The following is a 20,046-nucleotide window of genomic DNA, read 5'->3' as shown; positions in this document are numbered from 1 at the left end:
AGAGATCTCTGCCATACGTCGCTCTACTGGATTAGCGCTGGGGTTGTAAAGAGATATCCTCGACCATTTAATATTAGCCAGGTGAAGTATTTCTTTCCACTGCTTGCTACAAAAATAGGTTGCGTTGTCGGATAGGATTCGTTTAGGCTTTCCTACTTCACTTGTCCATCTTTCCGTTATGCATTGGGCCAAAACTTCTCCGGTCAATTTCCCTATGGGAAATAGCATTGTAAATGGGTAGAATTATTGAGAGGAGGTGAATTAATTTAATTTTTTTATTTTCTCATGATACTCCAATCTAAAATCATTGAACTTTGGACTCGATGGCGTGATCGGACTGAATTTTCTAATGTTCATTTTTTTTCTAGACGTAAGGGTATTTCAATTTTCTATAGTGTGAGAAATAGATTATTGCGTTTTAGAATATAAGAATTGTGCACAGTACAGCGTATTCTTCTGCCTCGTGGCATACAAAGTGAATTCAGTGACTGAATATATGAATAATGACGTCAATGTCAATTTAATACAAGGTCGAAAAGTTGAACGTAGAGACGAGTCTACTCCGAAACGAGGAAACCAGAAAGACACCTGCTACGAGTGCAGAGGGTTCGGTCATTATGGGAGAGAGTGCGCCACAAGGAGGAAGAGAACGAATCCGAGTGAGCCGAACCGAACATCAAGAGGTGGACGTCGAGACGGAGGACAAGCAAGGCCGAAATTTTGTTTTTCGTGCGGGGCGCCCGATCACCTCTCATTCAACTGCCCGACTCGTGGACAGGGAGCAAAAAATGATAATATCCGAAATCACCCAAATGGGAACGGCCAGGTATCAGAGGTCCAGATGCCGGCCAGACCCAAAATGGACCAGTAGATTGGATACCTTGTATTGCAGCAGGCAAGACGAACAACATCTACGTCAGACTACGTATAGAGGGAGAGACGAGAACCCTGCTAGTGGACATCGGAGCCGAGATATCCATCCTGAAGTATCCTATAGAAGGCGTGGATTTATCGAAAAAACACTCAAGATCACGGGGAGTGACCGGCGCTACACTGGGGGTATTCGGCATACAATATTTAAATTGTCGGATAGCACACTTGAATTTTGTTCACCCTTTCTCTATAGCCGAAATCGCAATACAAGCTGACGGCATTTTAGGAGCTGATTTCCTAGACAGAGTTGAAGCAGTGATAGACGTGAAAAGAAAACGAATAACGTGTTGTGGAGTCGCACCAGAAGAAGATGAGTATAATGAAATAGGCGATAAGCGACAAGGATCGCCAGTCAGCACAGTGCATATCGTGGAACGAAGTGGAACGGATAGAGAAGAAAGAGAGACCGATAGACAATGATAACAGTGACCAGGGAGTGGAGCGTACAAACAACGGAGCACAAGGAGATAGAATTGATAGCGAGAAACGAAATACCGCACAAAGCAGAGAGGCCGACAAGAAGAAGAAGGAGGAGAACAGGAATAGAACGAGACGAGTGGAGATGAAGGAGGAGGAGGGTCAGCCTTGCGCGCGCATCCAGATTAACCAACAGCCGACATCAAATGTTCCGCAACCTATGAAAATTTCCCACCCGCAGGGAAATTCCCAGTCACCACGGCAATGCGAACGAGACGAAATTCCCTCTGTAGCCTGCATAGGGAAAGCTTCAAACTGTGACGTCACCGCGCGCGGTACAGTTTCAAAAAACCGTGCTTATGACGAATTCACTTATGAATTGAGGAATTTCAAATTCTTGGTGATACCACCACAGTCGGAGTTGTTGATCAAATTGTCAATTGATGGGGATTTACACGGTAATCCGATATTAATTGAACCTCACCATCAGATACCGGGTTTGTATGTTAGCAGAGCTCTAGCCATACCTAAGAAAGGATGTGTAACCACTTCCATAGTTAACGTGACAGAGAACGCAATAAAATTACAGAAGAAGACAGTAATTGGAACCGGTGAATTATTGGATCAAGAAAATATTGGACCATTTATAGCAACCATATCACAGGATGAAAGTGATAGCCAAGAGATTTGTCAGAAGATAAAAGAAAAAATAGCTCACCTTCCAGGAAGAGAGAGAGCAATCCTGGAGCCTGTTCTAATGAAATATTGGGCAGTGTTTGGTGAACCAGATACGGAGGGTTGTAATGTTCCTGTAGAACATAAGATTCCAACCACAGACGACAGACCCATCAGGAAAAGACCGTACAGAGTCCCCTTTCATTTAAGACCAGTAGTAGAGGAACACCTTTCGGATATGCTTAACAAGGGAGTAATCGTACCATCTATGAGTCCGTATAGTGCGCCAGTTGTTTTAGTCAAGAAAAAATCCACTGACGGAACAATAAAATACCGTTTTTGTACTGATTTTCGCGCCCTTAATGAAGTTACGAAAACAGATGCCTATCCGTTGCCTCTAATCAACGAAACTTTAGAACATCTGGGAAACTGCTGTTATTTCTCTACACTCGATTTGACTGCTGGATACCACCAGATTAAAATTGCTAAGGAAGATCAAGAAAAGACGGCGTTCACAACGGTAGGCGGGCATTTTGAATACCAACGTATGGCGTTCGGGCTATGTGGAGCACCAGCAACGTTTCAGAGACTAATGGACAATATTCTTGCCTCCGTAAAAGGTACTGGATGTTTCGTATATTTAGATGACGTAGTGATAGCCAGTAGTTCAATTCAAGAGCATGCCAAACGGATAGACCAAGTACTTGGAATTTTGGAGAATGTAAACTTGAAAGCCAATTTAGAAAAATGTCATTTTGGAAAGGAGGAAGTACAATATTTGGGACATGTAGTATCAGCAGAAGGAGTGAAACCTGACCCGTCGAAAATAGAAGCAGTAGCAAAATTCCCAACTCCAAAAACCGTGAAAGAAGTAAGAGGATTTCTAGGTCTAGCTGGCTACTACAGGAGATTTGTACCAGACTTTGCGGAAATAGCACGACCAATGACTCAATTAACAAAGAAGGAAGTGAAATTCGATTGGGGAGTTATACAAGAACAGGCATTCAACAGCTTGAAACAGACCCTATGTTCAGACCGAGTGCTAGCCTTTCCTGATTTTACAAAACCATTCACAGTAGCAACCGATGCATCAGGGGTGGCTGTTGGTGCAATACTATCACAAGACTTTGATGGAGAGGAACGACCTATCGCCTATGCAAGTAGACAATTAAATACAGCCGAAAGGAACTATTCGACAACTGAAAGAGAGCTCTTAGCCATAATATGGGCAGTAACCACCCAGTTCAGATGTTATCTCCTGGGAAGAAAGTTTACTCTTATCACTGACCATGCAGCCCTAAAATGGATGCTGAGTTTGAGAGATCCTTCTTCACGGTTGACACGATGGGCCTTAAGATTATCCGAATACGAGTACAGTGTGGTGCATCGACCTGGGAAGAAACATGTAAATTGTGATGCTCTTAGTCGAGCTGTAATGATGATTGAAAACTGTGAATTATCAGAGGAAGAAATAGTTAAAGAACAAAAAGGGGATGATTGGTGTAATAAGATTCTACAAACCGGAGAGGGTCAATGCAAAAACGGAATAATCTGGTGGACTAAAAATATAGAAGAGAACAGACAGTGGAAATTAGCTATACCCCAATCTATGTGAATGAATATAATCGAGCTCAACCACAGCGTGCCATGGGCGGGCCATCCAGGACGAGAACGAACAAGCCGCTTGATAAAACAACGTTACTATTGGCCACGTATAGACGAAGATGTAAAAAATTTCGTAATGAGATGTCATGAGTGTGCTCGAAGGAAAACACCCATCATGTTAAAAGCACCCTTACAAACTGCAGAGGAATCTGGATATCCGTTTGAACTGATAAGTGTCGATGTAGTCGGTCCATTGCCTGTAACACAAGCTGGCAATAGATACTACGTTAGTTTCATTGATCATTTCACCCGCTACGCAGAGGCTGTGCCAGTTCGCGACCAGACAGCAGAGACGATCGCATGTGTGTTTGTTACCCACATTATCACCCGACACGGCGTACCAGGACGACTTCTTAGCGATCAAGGCCACAACTTTCTTTCCCAACTGTTCACCGAGGTGTGTAAACTATTAGGAGTTAAGAAGTTGAGGACGACAGCATACCATCCCGAAGGAAATGGTAGATTGGAGCGCCTGCATAGGACACTGAATGAATCAATTGCACACTATGTGCAGAGTGATGGAGCTGACTGGGATAAATGGCTACCGTATGTATTAGCCGCCTATAGATCTATCCCTCATGCATCGACTGGATACTCCCCTTATTATCTGCTACACGGAAGAGAGATGATATTTCCAGGGACCTGTGTAATCAAATCAAATCAAATCTTTATTTGTCCCAAAAACATAATTACAATGACAAAAATGGTTATAAATGAAAAAAGTAAAATACAATATAAAATGAAAAAGAAAAATACCATTAATAGGATTATACATAACTATATTAAAAACGGGAAGTCCCTGCAAGGTTCGAGGAACCTGAGCGCAGAGGCCGAGTGTTCAATGCTTAACAGTATATGAAAATAATAATGGGATATTATTAAGAAATAGGGAAAAGAAAAAGTGAGTAAGGAAGGGAAGAGAAAGAGCAGAGTGAAGGTATAGGGGAGAGTAAAGAATAGTTGAAGATTACATAAAAAACATGAGAAGTCTTTATACTAAGCTATGAGGAAATTACATTGCCAAAATTACATTGTTCGAGATTATCCATGTATGAATTTCAATTAGCAGTTTTCTATTCAATTTACTAGTGATAAAATGGTTAGGAATAACATTGATGAGCTTTGATACCTGATATAAAAATTGTTTTCTACAAATTGATAAAATAGTATCTGTAATTTGAAAGGTAATAGATGAGGGACGGAGGTTATATGGTGAAACACGCAGGTTGAAAAGATTCATATGTTTATTTATGTAGATGATTAAATTTTTTATGTAAAGCTGCCTTACAGTTAAAACATCTAGCTCACTAAACAGGTACTCACTTGGATAGAGTCTGGGTTTTCCCAATATAGCTCTTATAATGTGTTTTTGAATTACAAAAAGTTTCTCCAAGTGGTTTGAGTATGTTCCACCCCAAATTTTTATTCCATATTGCAGAAATGATTGAATGTAGGCAAAATATATGAGTCTTGAGATTTTTTTATTACTAACTTGGCTGATATTACGGAATTTACTTATCCAATGTCTGAGTTTGTTACATGTACTATTGATGTGAACATCCCAACGCAAATGTTGATCAATCATTACACCCAAATATTTAACACGATGTTCTCTATTAAGCTTTGAGCATGTACAATTTATCCAATCAGACTCTTTGCAATTTACATTATGGATTTTAATGGAATCCAAACCTTGCGGCTGGCCTATAGAATTTGGAGAGAAAGACATGAAATTACTTTTTTTATGTTCAATGTTAATATATGCTCATCAAACCAGGATTTTACTATTTTAAGTCCGGATTCTGCTGCTTTTTTAGTATCCTCCCAATTTGTTTCACTGAATAACAATGAAGTGTCATCAGCAAAAGCAATTGAGACACCATTTTTTAATTCTAACTTGAGAAGATCATTAATGTAGATTAGGAAGAGAATCGGCGACAAGACTGTTCCTTGTGGAAGACCGTAATCAGTGAGTTGTTCAAGGCTGGTTTTATTATTAATTTTGAGCAATTGGAATCTATTTTTTAAATAGCTCTTAAATAATTCAAGGGCTATTCCTCGAATACCCAACTTTTCCATTTTTATCAGAAGTTTTGAGTGAGGAATAGTGTCAAAAGCTTTAGCAAGGTCTAAAAATATGGCTATTGTTTTATTTTTGTTATTGAAATTTTCTGTAATTTTCTGTGTTAGAAGAGATATTGCATCTACTGTACTTTTTTTAGACTGAAAGCCAAATTGATTTTTGTGAATTATATTATGCTTTAGGAGATAGCTAACTAAACGGTATTTTATTAACTTCTCAATAATTTTGGAAAAAGTACTCAACAAGCTGATTGGACGATAATTTGATGGATTAGAAGCATCACCTGATTTATGTAGGGGTATGATATTGGCTAATTTTAAACTATCAGGGAAAAACCCCTCCGCAAAACATTGATTTATTATCACCTTCAATGGTTTTATAATATGTGGTGAAATAGTTTTTAAAATCCTATTGCTAATATTATCAATTCCTGGAGCTGAGTTATTGTTTAGAGAGTTTATTGTAGCAGTAATTTCATTTTCATTGGTAGGTGTCAAGAAGAAAGAGTTGTAATGCTCCACACATGAGTCCTTGAAATGATTACATGTTGTTGCAATGGGATTATTTAACTTCAATTTCTCAGCATAAAGTTTTCCTACGCGAGCAAAATGTTGATTTAGTGTATCAGCTTCTATTTTGGGAATTTTTTTAGTATGTCTTCTACCTAACAATTCATTTAAAGTTTCCCAGATTTTCTTAGAGTTGTTATATTCTGATTAATTTTATTCTTATAATACTCACATTTATTCTGTTTTATTAATTTATTAAGAAGATTTCTGTAATTTTTATACTCATTTCTTAAACGGTCATTGAAAGGCTGCTTTGAAAGTGTTTTAAACAATTTGTCCCGTTTTTTAATGGAATGTACAAGTCCACGCGTAATCCAAGGTTTAAGGGGTTGTAATTTATGCGGAATCTTTACTGTAACTGTTGCAAGTTTAATGTGATTTGATATTTTGTCAGTTAAAATATGCATTGCTTCATTCACATGTAAATTGTCATCTAATAAGTTATCCCAGTTTTCAGTTTCAATGGATAATATTAATTTATTGAAATCTATTTTATTGAAAGAATTATTTTTACTTACAATTTTGTCAGTTGAAAGATCAATGTGGATGCTGACACAAAAGTGATCAGTGATGCTTGTTTTTATTACTGAACTTAATACATTGTCAGGATTGAAAGAGGAATTCTTTAAAAATATGTGATCGATAATCGATTCAGTGCCGTTTTGAACTCTAGTAGGCTTGTTTATGTATGATTTAAAACCATTCAAAGATAAAATTCCGAAATATTCATTAGTCGCAAGCGTAGACTTATTCAGATGTATATTCAAGTCACCGGCAAAAATTATATTGGGCTTATTTTTGATAAAATACAAACAATCATTCAAACAATTGAGAAAATTATCTACATTGGTTGAAGGAGACCTATAAACAGCGATAAGCGTTATCTTATCCTTCGCACCTGGCACTTGTACATCCAAAAGAATTGAGTTAGATTCTTTTATTTCGTAATCCAACTCATCTACTATAAAATTACATTTGAAAAAGACACAAATTCCATCACATTTATTTGTTTTACATGGCTTGTTAACCACTGAATAACCATTCAAATTAAAATTAAAATCATCCTCTTCAACTATCCAAGTCTCACTGAGGATAATAATATGAAACTCTAATGAACAATTACTGATAATGTATGACAGCTCATCAAAATTCTTTCGCAAACTTCTCATGTTTACGTGAATAATGTTCAGGTAAGATTGATTATCACTACTACCAAACAACTCAATCTGAGATTGAAAAATATCCTCTATTATAATAGTATTGTGAGTCTCAAGAGAAATATGCTCTTCAGGGTCATTTATAAGAACCATACAATAAAAGGAAAAATTAATAGGAAAACGAAAAATAAGCTATTTAAAATCTTGTAATAAAGGAGAAATTTAAAAAGGAATTAAGAAGGAATAGAATTAACTCTGAGAAAAGAATAGGAGAAAGAATAGGAGAATCCCAAGGGAAGTCCAGGAGACGGCCGTGGGCGACCATCTAATCAAACTGCGGAATAAATTGTCACAAGCTCACAGAACAACCCACGGAAAATCCGTGCAATCTGCTGAAAAAAGATCTAAGATAATCAATAAAGGGAGAAAGCTGAGAGAATTTGCAGTTGGAGAATCAGTCTATCTATACGACCCTGCTGTCAAACCGGGAGAGGCGACCAAATTCCACCAACCCTGGAATGGACCATTTATCATTGTTAAAAAGTTATCGATAGTGAACTATGCATTACAACTACCAGATGGGAGACAAGTCGTAGTGCACGTAAATAGGCTGAAATCTAGTAACAAGGAGAAACAAAGTACCAATGACTCAAAAGCAGAGAAGGAAGTCGAGAACGATATAATGGACAATGACGAATACATGAACGAAACAGATGGAGAAGAAGAACCTTATCAACGGCCAGATAGCGACGAAGATGAATATGTTGAGGAATCACGAAATCGCGTCGACAACAATGACGAGATGGGATCAGAAGAAGGAAACGTGGAAGTGATGGAGCCCTCTTCACGGATAACGTTTTTGATGACGATTCACGGGACCTCACTTTTGAACCAACAGAGCGTGTAAATCTGGAGCAGAGATCACCATATCCTCTGCCATCGAGAGCACGCACAATCACCTAGAGTATAAGGAATAAGGAGAATATGACCCGAGCATGTCATAAAACTGCATTCAAGATTAGGGTAGGCGAACAATATTTGGAAAATGAGAAAATTATGACCCGAGCATGTCAGAAAACTGCGTTCGAAAATTAGTGTAGGAAAACTGTATTTAAGGATTCAATGAACGTATCGTATTTGATGTAATGATTGAATGGAGTATAATTGCGTGATAATTGGAGTAGAACGAAATAGGAAAGGAATTTCGAGTAAGAAGCTATTGTATCGAGATAAAAAAAAAAAAGAAAAAAGACCATGAATAATATTAAATTTCATAATATTATTATCGAGAATGAATGAGTGTGATAGATCAATACACTATTCACGAGTGAAATGAAATAAAGGAAAGAAGACGGACAGCCGCCTATTGTTATAAGATGTCAAGGCATACACAAATGGCTTGCTAATCGCTTCAAAATGAGATGAAGGTAGATCCGACAAACAAACTATTAAGGAATTAGTTTACAAAAAAAAAAAAAAAAAAAACGATTTACAATTAGTATGAAGATGAACGAATAATGATAAGACGATGACGTTATTATGATGTTGATGAATACTAGACGATTATAGATTAGAACTGCTACGTTATTTTGTTGAATTATATGTGATAAGGTGCGATAAATGATGAGCGATAAAATTGAGTTGCTGACTCATATGCTGCTTACGGAAATTAATGCTATTATCGATTGCTGACGACTACTGTGTATAATTTTTATGTAATGACGAATTATTGTAATGTATCTTTAATTGCGATTCAATAATTATGATTCCGATGAGAATATGATTTCGATGAATTATTGATTTATGTTGTACTTGAAGAGTAATTTGATAACGAGTGTTTATGGTTATTTGATGTTTTGATTGATAACGATTAATTTGATTGAGTCCAAGACTATGAAATATTAACTGTTGTATTATGTTATGATGATATTGATGATTTCGTGATTATTGTAGTTCAATGTGTTAGGAAGAATTGTTTTAGATTATGTGACTATGATGTATAAAAATTAATTTTGATACAGAGATGCAGTAATTGATTGTAATTTTATAATTGAGATTAGATTGATGAGGATTGATGTTTAGTTATTGTTAAATTGTTACCTTGTAAGTCGTGTTGAGAATAATTGCAACTGTATAATATTGAATTGTCATTGAATTTTGTGGAATAGTTTATGAATATTTTCAATGGAAATATTACGAAATTTATTGTATATGATTCGTGAACGTATAATTGCTGTTGCGGTAAGGGATGAGCAGTTGGTTAGTGAAAACCATAAGGGGTAAGGGCTATCGTTGAATTGAGTAGGCGGTAGTACTCAAACCGAGCCCTGGTTGAACTTCCCTGGAATAGGCCCACGTTCTAGAAGAGAACAAGAAACGTTCCAATTTATTTAAGTAAGGATTTAGTAGTGAAAGAATTTTAGTAGTAAAAATTTTGTTGTGATAAAATGTACTTCAATACAAATGTGAATAAAACCAATAAACGACGAATGACGATGATAGAGACTATAGAATAATATTATTATGATTGATAGAAAGGTTTGCAAGCAGGCCTATAATCTAGGAAAATGATTTGTTCAAGATTACGGGTTGAATTATTGTGATGGAAGGTAATTTATTGTATCAAATTACATGATGGAAGAAAAGTGACAAACACGCCTAAGCTAATACCCATTGTTTACCACAACTCAATAGAAACGGCAACCATGTTCACGTGGGTAAACGAACGACAGCCGTGAGAAAAATATTAGAGAAAAATTTATTAATTTCTGCGATTGGAATCTTACCCAATCTAGCGGCGACAGTTGTAACTATAACAATGGAGTCCAATGTTTACATTGTAGGTCAACGGTTCTACCTTGTGACAGCCTTGTTGAATCAGCGTTCCTAGGCCAACAATGAACATTGAGTCACCGTTGTTCAGAGAAATTGTTAACTTCAATTGGCACTTGACATTAAAACCGGTTTTTTATTGGAATTGATCGGAATTGAATGAATGGGTAACCAAATTGTCAGCCCATAAAAATTAATGGAGGTGTGGTGGAATTATGGTGGAATAAGGGTGGAATAAAGGCAACTCTGACAGAATAGAACATCGAATATAATTGGTTACAGGTGTGATGTCTAACTCTCCACACGAAGCTAACAAGGAGGGAGTATGGTTTGAAAGTATGGGAGAGGCGCTTATTACCGGAGAGAAGTGGACCATTGTCATCGAAATCAATCTCACTGAAACTCAACAAGAGGTAGCCGAACTTCAGGGACGAACAGAGGATACAGCATACCTGCTAGCACAAGCGGCCGAGAAACTCCCTGCTCTAGGAGTTCAACATAAAGTACTTCAACGAATAATAACAATGGAAAGTGAATTGAAAGATATTGTACAAACGTTAACCGATCTGTACTATGGACGGAGCCGTAGAGGATTAATAAACTTGGGGGGGAAGATCCTTCATATTTTATTTGGAGTAGCCGAGAGTGAGGACTTAGAGAAGGTACAACACAGCGAAGAGTTGACGAAATTGAAAACTGCCAGTTTAATACACATTGAAGGAGAACACTTGACCGTTACTAGAGAACTCAGTCGGAAAACGGAGCGTAATCATCAAGAGTTAGGAAGGGTTTCACAAGAAATCTATGGTAATCTAACTGTTCTCATGAATCAATTTTTGACAACTAATAAGAAAACTATTGAAGTAGAGAACTTACTACATGTATATATGGATACTTCTACTGCGTTAGAAGAATTAGAACTTGCTACTTTTAAGGCCCTAATAGATTTAAGAAAAATTTTACAATGTCTAAATGATGCTGCTAGCGGCAAATTGAGTATGAATTTATTATCACCTTTAGAATTAAGAAATATATTGTTAAAGGTTCGGTCAAGTTTACCTAGTGGCTTAGAATTAGTTTTTGGAACAGACATTTCTCAAGTGATGGCGTTTTACCAGTTGATAAAGACTTGTGCGGTAACCAGTGGTGAAGTGATTAAACTATTGTTGACTGTACCCCTCTCTTCAATTTGACGCAGATTTGATATGTTTCAGGCACTTGTACTCCCCATCAAGGACTTCCACACTAATGTGAGTGTGCGTTACCAAATCGACTCTACAATTCTATTTGTCAGCAAGGACAGAGACCGTTATTCCACATTGAGTGAATCAATGCTTGAACAGTGTAACCGAGTGGGCTCGCTCACCCTTTGTCCAGCATTTTCACCACTCTATGCCAGACACCACCCGTCCTGTCTGAGCCTCTTGTTCCTGGGAGAGATCACGCTCGCCCGTCAGCACTGCACACGTCTTGTGCTGACTAAGGATCATCCTGACGTCTGGCTATGGCGTCGGAGCGATAACAGCTGGATATATAGCCTGTCAATGGAGAAACGATTCGTCTCTCAATGCAAGACGGGCGGGCAGACGACTGTGAACGAGTTACACCTTCATGGCACTGGAGCAATGCGAGCGATAAAGGGGTGCACACTCAGTCACCCCTCTTATCAGATTCCTGCACCAACCAGCCTTGGTGGTCGAACCGAGGTGCGACTGAGGCCAGTGGCCATCGACATCCCAGCGGCCCTGTCATTGGCTGAGGGTCGATTCTCGGCTTCCCAGATTCGCCTGCAGCTGGCGAGACGTCTGCAAGAAGGTCGTGCTTGGCCTGGAACGAGTGGAGTGGAAGAGGTCACGGTCAACCACTTGATGAACTCCCTACGAGAGTTGGAGGCGGAGGAGTCTTCTGACCAGCTGGTTCCCTGCTGGTACTACGTTATAGCAGCGGTCACTATGGTAATGGCACTGTCCGGCGGCGCGGTGGCCTGTAGGCTGCTGACCAGTCAGATCGCCCCCACCCCCAGCGGCGAGGAGGCGCCTGCACCTCTGCCCCAGGTGACCACCACCCAACAAGTCAGTTCTAGTGATAGTGCCATAAACAAAGCCAAAGTTCCCAAGGTGTCAAAGGAAGAGAGTGCGGTTAGAAGTGCGGAAGGGGATGTCCACCCTTCCCCGAAGGGGGGTGCAATGTAAATGGGTAGAATTATTGAGAGGAGGTGAATTAATTTAATTTTTTTATTTTCTCATGATACGCCAATCTAAAATCATTGAACTTTGGACTCGATGGCGTGATCGGACTGAATTTTCTAATGTTCATTTTTTTTTCTAGACGTAAGGGTATTTCAATTTTCTCTAGTGTGAGAAATAGATTATTGCGTTTTAGAATATAAGAATTGTGCACAGTACAGCATATTCTTCTGCCTCGTGGAGAAAAACTGCAATCTGGTGACAGTTTTCCACGAGGAACTATCTCTTTCTCCATCCAATTTTGAGCTCTCACTCTTTCTCTGCCTTGAGAAAAAGGTGAGTTTCCCAAGCGTTTTAGGCTAGGGTAATGTCCATGGACAGCCCTCGAGTCAGTCAGCGATGGACTCCTGAGCGAACGGTTACTCTCGAACGCGAGACGCACTGCGGTGAAATAAGTTTTAATTGTTATATTTTGTTAAATTTATTTTGTGATTCGAACGATAAAAATCAAGTTCAATTGATTCGTTATATTTTCTGTAATTATTCGCGTGCTACGAGCGATAAAATGTGTCTTTAGTGTTTAGTTGATGTCGAATTAATTCGTTGTACTCGTTGTGTTATGTTGAACAATTCGTGAGATATGAACGATAGAATCTTTCTTTGTGTTTCATTATAATATTGTTGAAATTATTCGAGCGATACGGACAATAAGGATTGGTTCCAGTTTTTCGTTATAGGCTAATTTGTTGAACTTATTCCTGAAGTATGAACGATAAAGTTCGCCTGTAGTTTTCTGATATATTTTGTGGAACTTATTCGTGTGATTATTTTCCGTGAGAACAATAAATTAATTCGCGGGAACAACGTATTCGTGTGACTCTAACCTGAATCCAGAAGCCAAGATGCGGTTTTGGATCCTAATGAAAGTGACCCTCGGAATTATTATCACGGGTGAGTGAATCTATTCTAGCCACTATAATTGATTAATATTTGACCGAACCTTCCCTTTGGAATTGTCGAGAATTACTTTTATCTTAGTCTATTTGGCGGCTGGAGTAAGAGATAGGTTGTACTGTGCTTTTATTATTTAATATTATTTAATTGACCAAGTTGATAATTACTCTAAATGTTATTTAATTGAAATGTTAGTGTTTTATTAGAATTCGATTTGGACGAGAGTGGCGGAGGGTTTTTATATTCCAACGTTAACAGCTAATTGGATACTCTCGCCTACTATTGAGGAACACTTATAATAAATTTGTCCATTTTATTCAATTGTACCATTATCGAGAAGACAGTTATAATTTTGTTAACAATTATCCTGACGACAGTTGCATATTTTATGATGTAGAGAGTATTTAAATGCGTGTACCTATGTTACTTTTTAAGCCGATGTCTAAGGCATTAATTTGGTGTAGTATTAAAATTCGAATTTAATGTGAGTTGAGAAGAATTTTATGTTTCAACGTTAACAACTAATTGGACATTCTTGCGAACTAGTGAGGGATACATAATATTGATCTAATCAATTTATTTTGTAAATTAAATCTATTTCATTTTAACAGTCGTTGTTTCTCCAGTCGCCTTGTTCTCACTTAGTTAAGGCATGTTAAATAGATAAGAGGGAGAGTCGAACAGTGCTGCTGTGGTCTGCGTCTCCTGGAGGAGTTTGTGCCTCTGTCCCATTGGGGTTGAGATTTCAACACACTTGAACTCAGAGGGCCTCTTCCAGGGTCGTATAGGCAGGACTGGGCCGACCTCCTAACTAGGTTTAAGTTTATGTCCGAACTGGTTGGGCCCGCTACCAGATCTACCCGCCAGTTCGGTTACAGCATTGTAATAATAATAATAATAATAAAAAATAATAAATTGGCCTTTATTCAATTTCACAATAATTACATTACAAAATAAATCAGTTATAACATTTTATTGTAGGCATTTTTCTCCATGGCAAAGTGCCGTCTGGAGGAGCAGATGGAATTTACATGTTCAGACTCCAAATAAATGTGAGAAAAAAGAAATGTGGAAAGTTCAAAGACAACAACTCGAACAAAAACAATCAAAAGTTGAACTCCTGGACCAGAAAGAATCTGTACTGCCATGCCTCCCTGCAGTACTGGCTCACCGCCTGCCAGTCCTGTCCATTCAGGTGTGCCCGCAGCTCTCCTTCAGACAGGATACTCTTCCGCAGGTGTCTCGTCCGGATCTCAGCGAGAACAGGGCATCTGGTGATGAAGTGGGGCACATCCTCGTCTTCCTTCAGATTGCAGAGGGAACACGTCTTGACACCACGATCGAAGGAGCACCTGTTCAGCAGGATGAGCTCAGTCCTTGCCTTCAGGAACCATTTGACCAGCGTGAAGTCGTCCTGCTGATGAACATAGTTGGTGAAACGTTCAAGCTGTGAGTAGATTGAACACCTCTGGCTCACCATCAGTAGTGGGGTTTTGAGAGAGCTGCCTATCCAATAGAAATCGAGGGGTGTGGCCTCCCCCCTCCACCCCCCCAGCCCCAGTCGGCCATTTTGGCCCCGCCCCCAGCCAATAGGAATCAAGGGGCGTGGCCACGCCCCCCTCCACCCCCCCAGCCCCAGTCAGTCATTCCCCCTCCACCCCCCCAGCACTAGTCAGCCATTTTGCTCCACCCCCCCAGCCCCAGTCAGCCATTTTGTCCCCGCCCCCAGCCAATAGGAAGCAAGGGGCGTGTTCAAAATGGCGTCGTGCCCCCACCACCCCAACCAATAGGAAGAGGCCATTGTAGCAGGTGTCCATCTCCCCTACCCAGCATGGGTGTGTTCAAAATGGCGTCCCCCTTCCCTAATGCCCCCACCACCCCAACCAATAGGAAGTGTAGCAGGTGTCCCAACGGTTCCCCAGCGGCGGCGGCGGCCATCTTTGTTGTAGCAGGTGTTAACTGTCTGCCCCAGTTAACACCTGCTTAATTTGCATATTAAAAATATCCCCACATTTAAAATCTTTAAAATCTCTCAAACTACACTACTACTAATCTATTTCCCAGTCATATTTTTTTCTTTTTTTTCCTGCATCACTTGGTCGCCTATCACTGAACATTCTTTTCAAAAACAACTCTTGCACCTGATCTGAATTCAAATTATGTTGTACAGCTTCACTCATGTCAAAGATGTACCTCTTTTTTACATATTGTGCAATCAAATAGTATGAAAAGTTGAACAACTGTTCATTTAAATATTTCTGAAAATCTTCACCTTTCATAATCATCTGCATAATGTCATCTTTTAGCTTTTGGTGAGAAGCTGAATTTTTTTCATCAAGTTTCTTTTGCACCTCAGCCAACATAATATTGAATGTTGATTCTAGATCAACTACTTTCAAATTATAATCTTGCCTGTTAATAAAGTTAAGTTTATTTTGTGCAATTAGATTGTCTTTTAATTCTTTCAATTTAGTTTCTAGCAAATCTGTATCAACATGTTTTAAACAATTGTTTTTACTTTGTTGTTCACGTAATGTCTTCAATTCGTCTGATTTCTGATCAAACAACGATCTACTAACATACTTTAGCTCAATATCATCGCTAATTGATTTAGACAATGTTTTCAATTGTGAATCGAAATACTGTTTTTGTTGTGCTATCTCCTTCAATATATCAGACATTGAATGCAATTTACTTTCAACACTTTTTTAGTAATTAAATCAGACTGTAGTTTTTGGAATATACTAGTTGATATTGCAAGTAATTTGCTGTCTAAATATTTCCTATCTACTAAATCAGATGATTCAGTTTGCAATTTAGTGAATATATTTGTTGATATTTCAAGCAATTTACTGTCCAAGTATTCTTTGTTAACTAGCGGTGACAATGGATCAGTCTGTAGTTTTTGTATTATACTAGTTGAAACTTCCTTTAATTTACTATCCAAGTATTCTCTGTTAACTAGCGGTGACAATGGATCAGACTGTAGTTTATTGAATATATTTGATGATATTTCAAGCAATTTACTGTCCAAGTATTCTCTGTTAACTAGCGGTGACAATGGATCAGACTGAAGTTTATTGAATATATTTGATGATATTTCAAGCAATTTACTGTCCAGGTATTCTCTGTTAACTAGCGGTGACAATGGATCAGACTGAAGTTTATTGAATATATTTGATGATATTTCAAGCAATTTACTGTCCAAGTATTCTCTGTTAACTAGCGGTGACAATGGATCAGACTGAAGTTTATTGGATATATTTGATGATAATTCAAGTAGTTTACTGTCTAAATATTCTCTACTTGCTGCCACTAATGATGATGATGTTGCTGCTGCTGATGATTCACAACCACTGTTTAAAACTAATGGTGCTGTTGTATTAAACACATGATGTGTCCTACCAAATCGATCTATTGTACTACTCACTGCAGTGGCGCTACTGCCCGACATCTCTATTCTTGTCAAGTGTTAAACACATACTAACGACTAAAAGCAGCAACATTGCCACCTAATATAATACCACTTTCTTTCAGTTCTTCAATAATAGAAGCTATTTCAACTGAATGCGATCTATTTCCTGCCTGCTGTGATGAAAGCAGAATATCTAATCTGTCTATCAGTTCATTTGGATTATCCCAGTAGACATACTGTCGACTAGTAGATTCATTTCTTATAAAACCCATACCACTAACAGCTGCTGCATCATCAATCCTAGATCTTTTTCTTTTCCTACTACTACTCGATGGAAATAAAGATTGAATAATTTGTGATTTATAGCCTGTATTTCTCTTTACATACCGCGTCTATCTAAATGAGCAGCGGTGAGCTGCAATATATTACGATATTTTCTTAAATCACGTTCTGTGTACAGTTTCTGGTCAGGCTGTTTTTTAAATAGAAGTTCACACAAACCAACTGTTAAACGATACTTATTATTATTGTCGATAATTAAATAACCATTGGCAATACTAATATCCTTTACACCCATATAGTATTCATTTACTTTACTATCATAACATATACCATAAGATATACAATTATTCATTTTTTCATTATGAAATTCACGTATATACTCATCAATAAAATCCACTGTTATTGTTGTTTTATTCAAAATATCACTTACATTAGATCTATTCAAACCCTCATCCACATCCATTTCCTTGGCCGTATCTTTCTCCTCCTCCTCCTCCTCCTCCTCCTCCTCCTCCTCCTCCTCCTCCTCCTCATCGTCCTCTGATTCTTCTTTAAGTCTGCTGCTGCTACTAGTGTGTGCATGTTGTACAAGTGTATCTTTCAATTGTTTTAGTGGATTGATAATTGGTTCTAATGATTTTTGTCTAATCGTATCATTTTCCCTAATCATACTAGTTAATGATCTATGTTTATTAATAATTGACCTACGCAAACCTTTTATCCTGTCAATTACTTTACTAGTATGACGATGATCGCGTTGCACTAGTCTTCGTCCTCGCCGCCCTCCTCTTTGTTTTTTTCTTTTTAATTTAATTTTACGCATATTGCTAGTAGTAGAACGATAATTAGTTCTTTCACCTACACTGGCTCAACAACAAATGATGAGAATTGACACATGTCAATTGGTGCTATACACACTTGGATCAATATACTTACCAAGACAATTACGATATTTACCAGCATCTGGTTTACACTCAGTGAAAATTGAAATAAAACTATGATTTCCGCTTTGCCATACATGTGAACATAGATTTCTGAATGCAACAAATGTCATATCAGTTCCGACAAAATCCCTAAATATTAATTTTAAATTGTGCATATCCATTTTAAAAATAATCAGCATATTTGCATTGTCTCTGATATGATGTTTTGAAATTGCGCCATAGCTTTGAATTAAGTACACACAATCTATGCTTTTGTGTCTGCCCATTGTGAAAAAATTACGTATTTGCGGCACACGTGTAACATTCAAATCATCAAAAATTATCAGTGAATGAGTGTCGATATCATTCGGTTGCGGTATACTTTCAATATTGTCAGATTTATAGTAGTTTACACACTTGAGTTTTGAAAAAACAATGTCCAATAGTTTATATTTTTCCTGATACAAAGACTTACTGAACAAGTATAGGTTTTTGAATTTTAATCCATTTTTATCGAATATTAAATTCAGCAGTACATTTGTCTTTCCACAATTTGATGCACCGCAAATTAGAATTCTAGCTGAACTTGGCAAAAACTCACCATGCTTTTTTCTATCTAGACAATTTTTGCCGCCCACTTGTTTTGTATCTACAATTAGATTATCAAAGTTAACTATTGCTATTGACTCTTTCGCTGTCGTCATAATAATAACTCTTGCTGCGCGCGCTTGCTGTTTACACATGCGTGTCTACAGTTCAACTATGCTGTTAACATCGCTACATGCGATGTGTGTGTGTGTGTGTGTGTGTGTGTGTGTGTGTGTGTGTGTATACTACAAGCGGTTTATGAATGAAGAAAACACGCACATACAATGTTCACAGTTTATTAAAAATACTAGATACATACAAATTTAGCAGCAGCAGCTAAAACAAGCGTATCTTACAAAGTTGACAAAAAGTTGAAAATACATACATTAGTTGACAGCTGCATACAAAGTTGACAGCTGCTGCAGTAAGGTAAGTGGCGACAAATCTAGTGATAATACATACATACAAAGTTGACAGTGTTAATATTATAAAAAATTATTACAAAGCGTGTGTCTTTCACATAATACAGTATAGCACCAGCGTCGCACGCATTAATTAAGATTAGCCATTGACATGCAATAATCTAAAATATAAATTAATATCTTTTCTTTCTTCTTATCATCATCAACATCAGCTACATTAAAGTCTATTGATTTAATTTGCGAGTAAAGTATGTTTAGTTGCATAGAAAATTGAGCACAAATACAAGTATCTACTACATCAATACGCTGCTTGCATCTTTTAAATTTTTATATGAACATATACCTAAATGAAACCTACTATCATCATCATCATCATCATCAACAACATTGCTGAAAAATGTTTTTTTACATAAGCCAACTAGAAAGCATTTTTCAATATCAACACGTTTTACACACATCGCTTTAAGCGTACACAAAAGATCAATTAATCTTTTAATAATACTACACGCATCGTTACCATTCAGCAAATAGAACACAGTGGCGCATCCATAGCCATTGACATTATGTTTATATCATATCTGAAACAATATGCAAATAAATTTAATGATTTTTGCGTGTTGCACGCAGATTCTTCTTCTGTTTTACAGACGGAGTAATAATATCACTCTTATCTATCCAGCTAGTTTTATCAAAGCCTAACCATTTAACAAGATATTTATTGTTTGATTTTCGTATTATTCGTTCAACTAAATATGTATTTTGTTCGGACGGTGTTAAGTTTGTTTTCATCAATTGTTCACTATAAAATCTACCTTGTATGATTTCATTGTTAAGATCGCGAATTACATAGGTTGGCGGTTGTGTGGGAAAAACACCGTGAATTATAAACAGTTCTGGCGACCAATTTAATCTAAAACTTTTATCAAAAACCTGTCGAAACTTACT

Source organism: Nilaparvata lugens, chromosome 1 (genome assembly GCF_014356525.2).
Source record: "Nilaparvata lugens isolate BPH chromosome 1, ASM1435652v1, whole genome shotgun sequence".
In the NCBI taxonomy this organism is placed as follows: domain Eukaryota; kingdom Metazoa; phylum Arthropoda; class Insecta; order Hemiptera; family Delphacidae; genus Nilaparvata; species Nilaparvata lugens.
The sequence above is the reverse complement of the archived record's forward strand: the minus strand, read 5'-3'. Positions refer to the sequence as shown.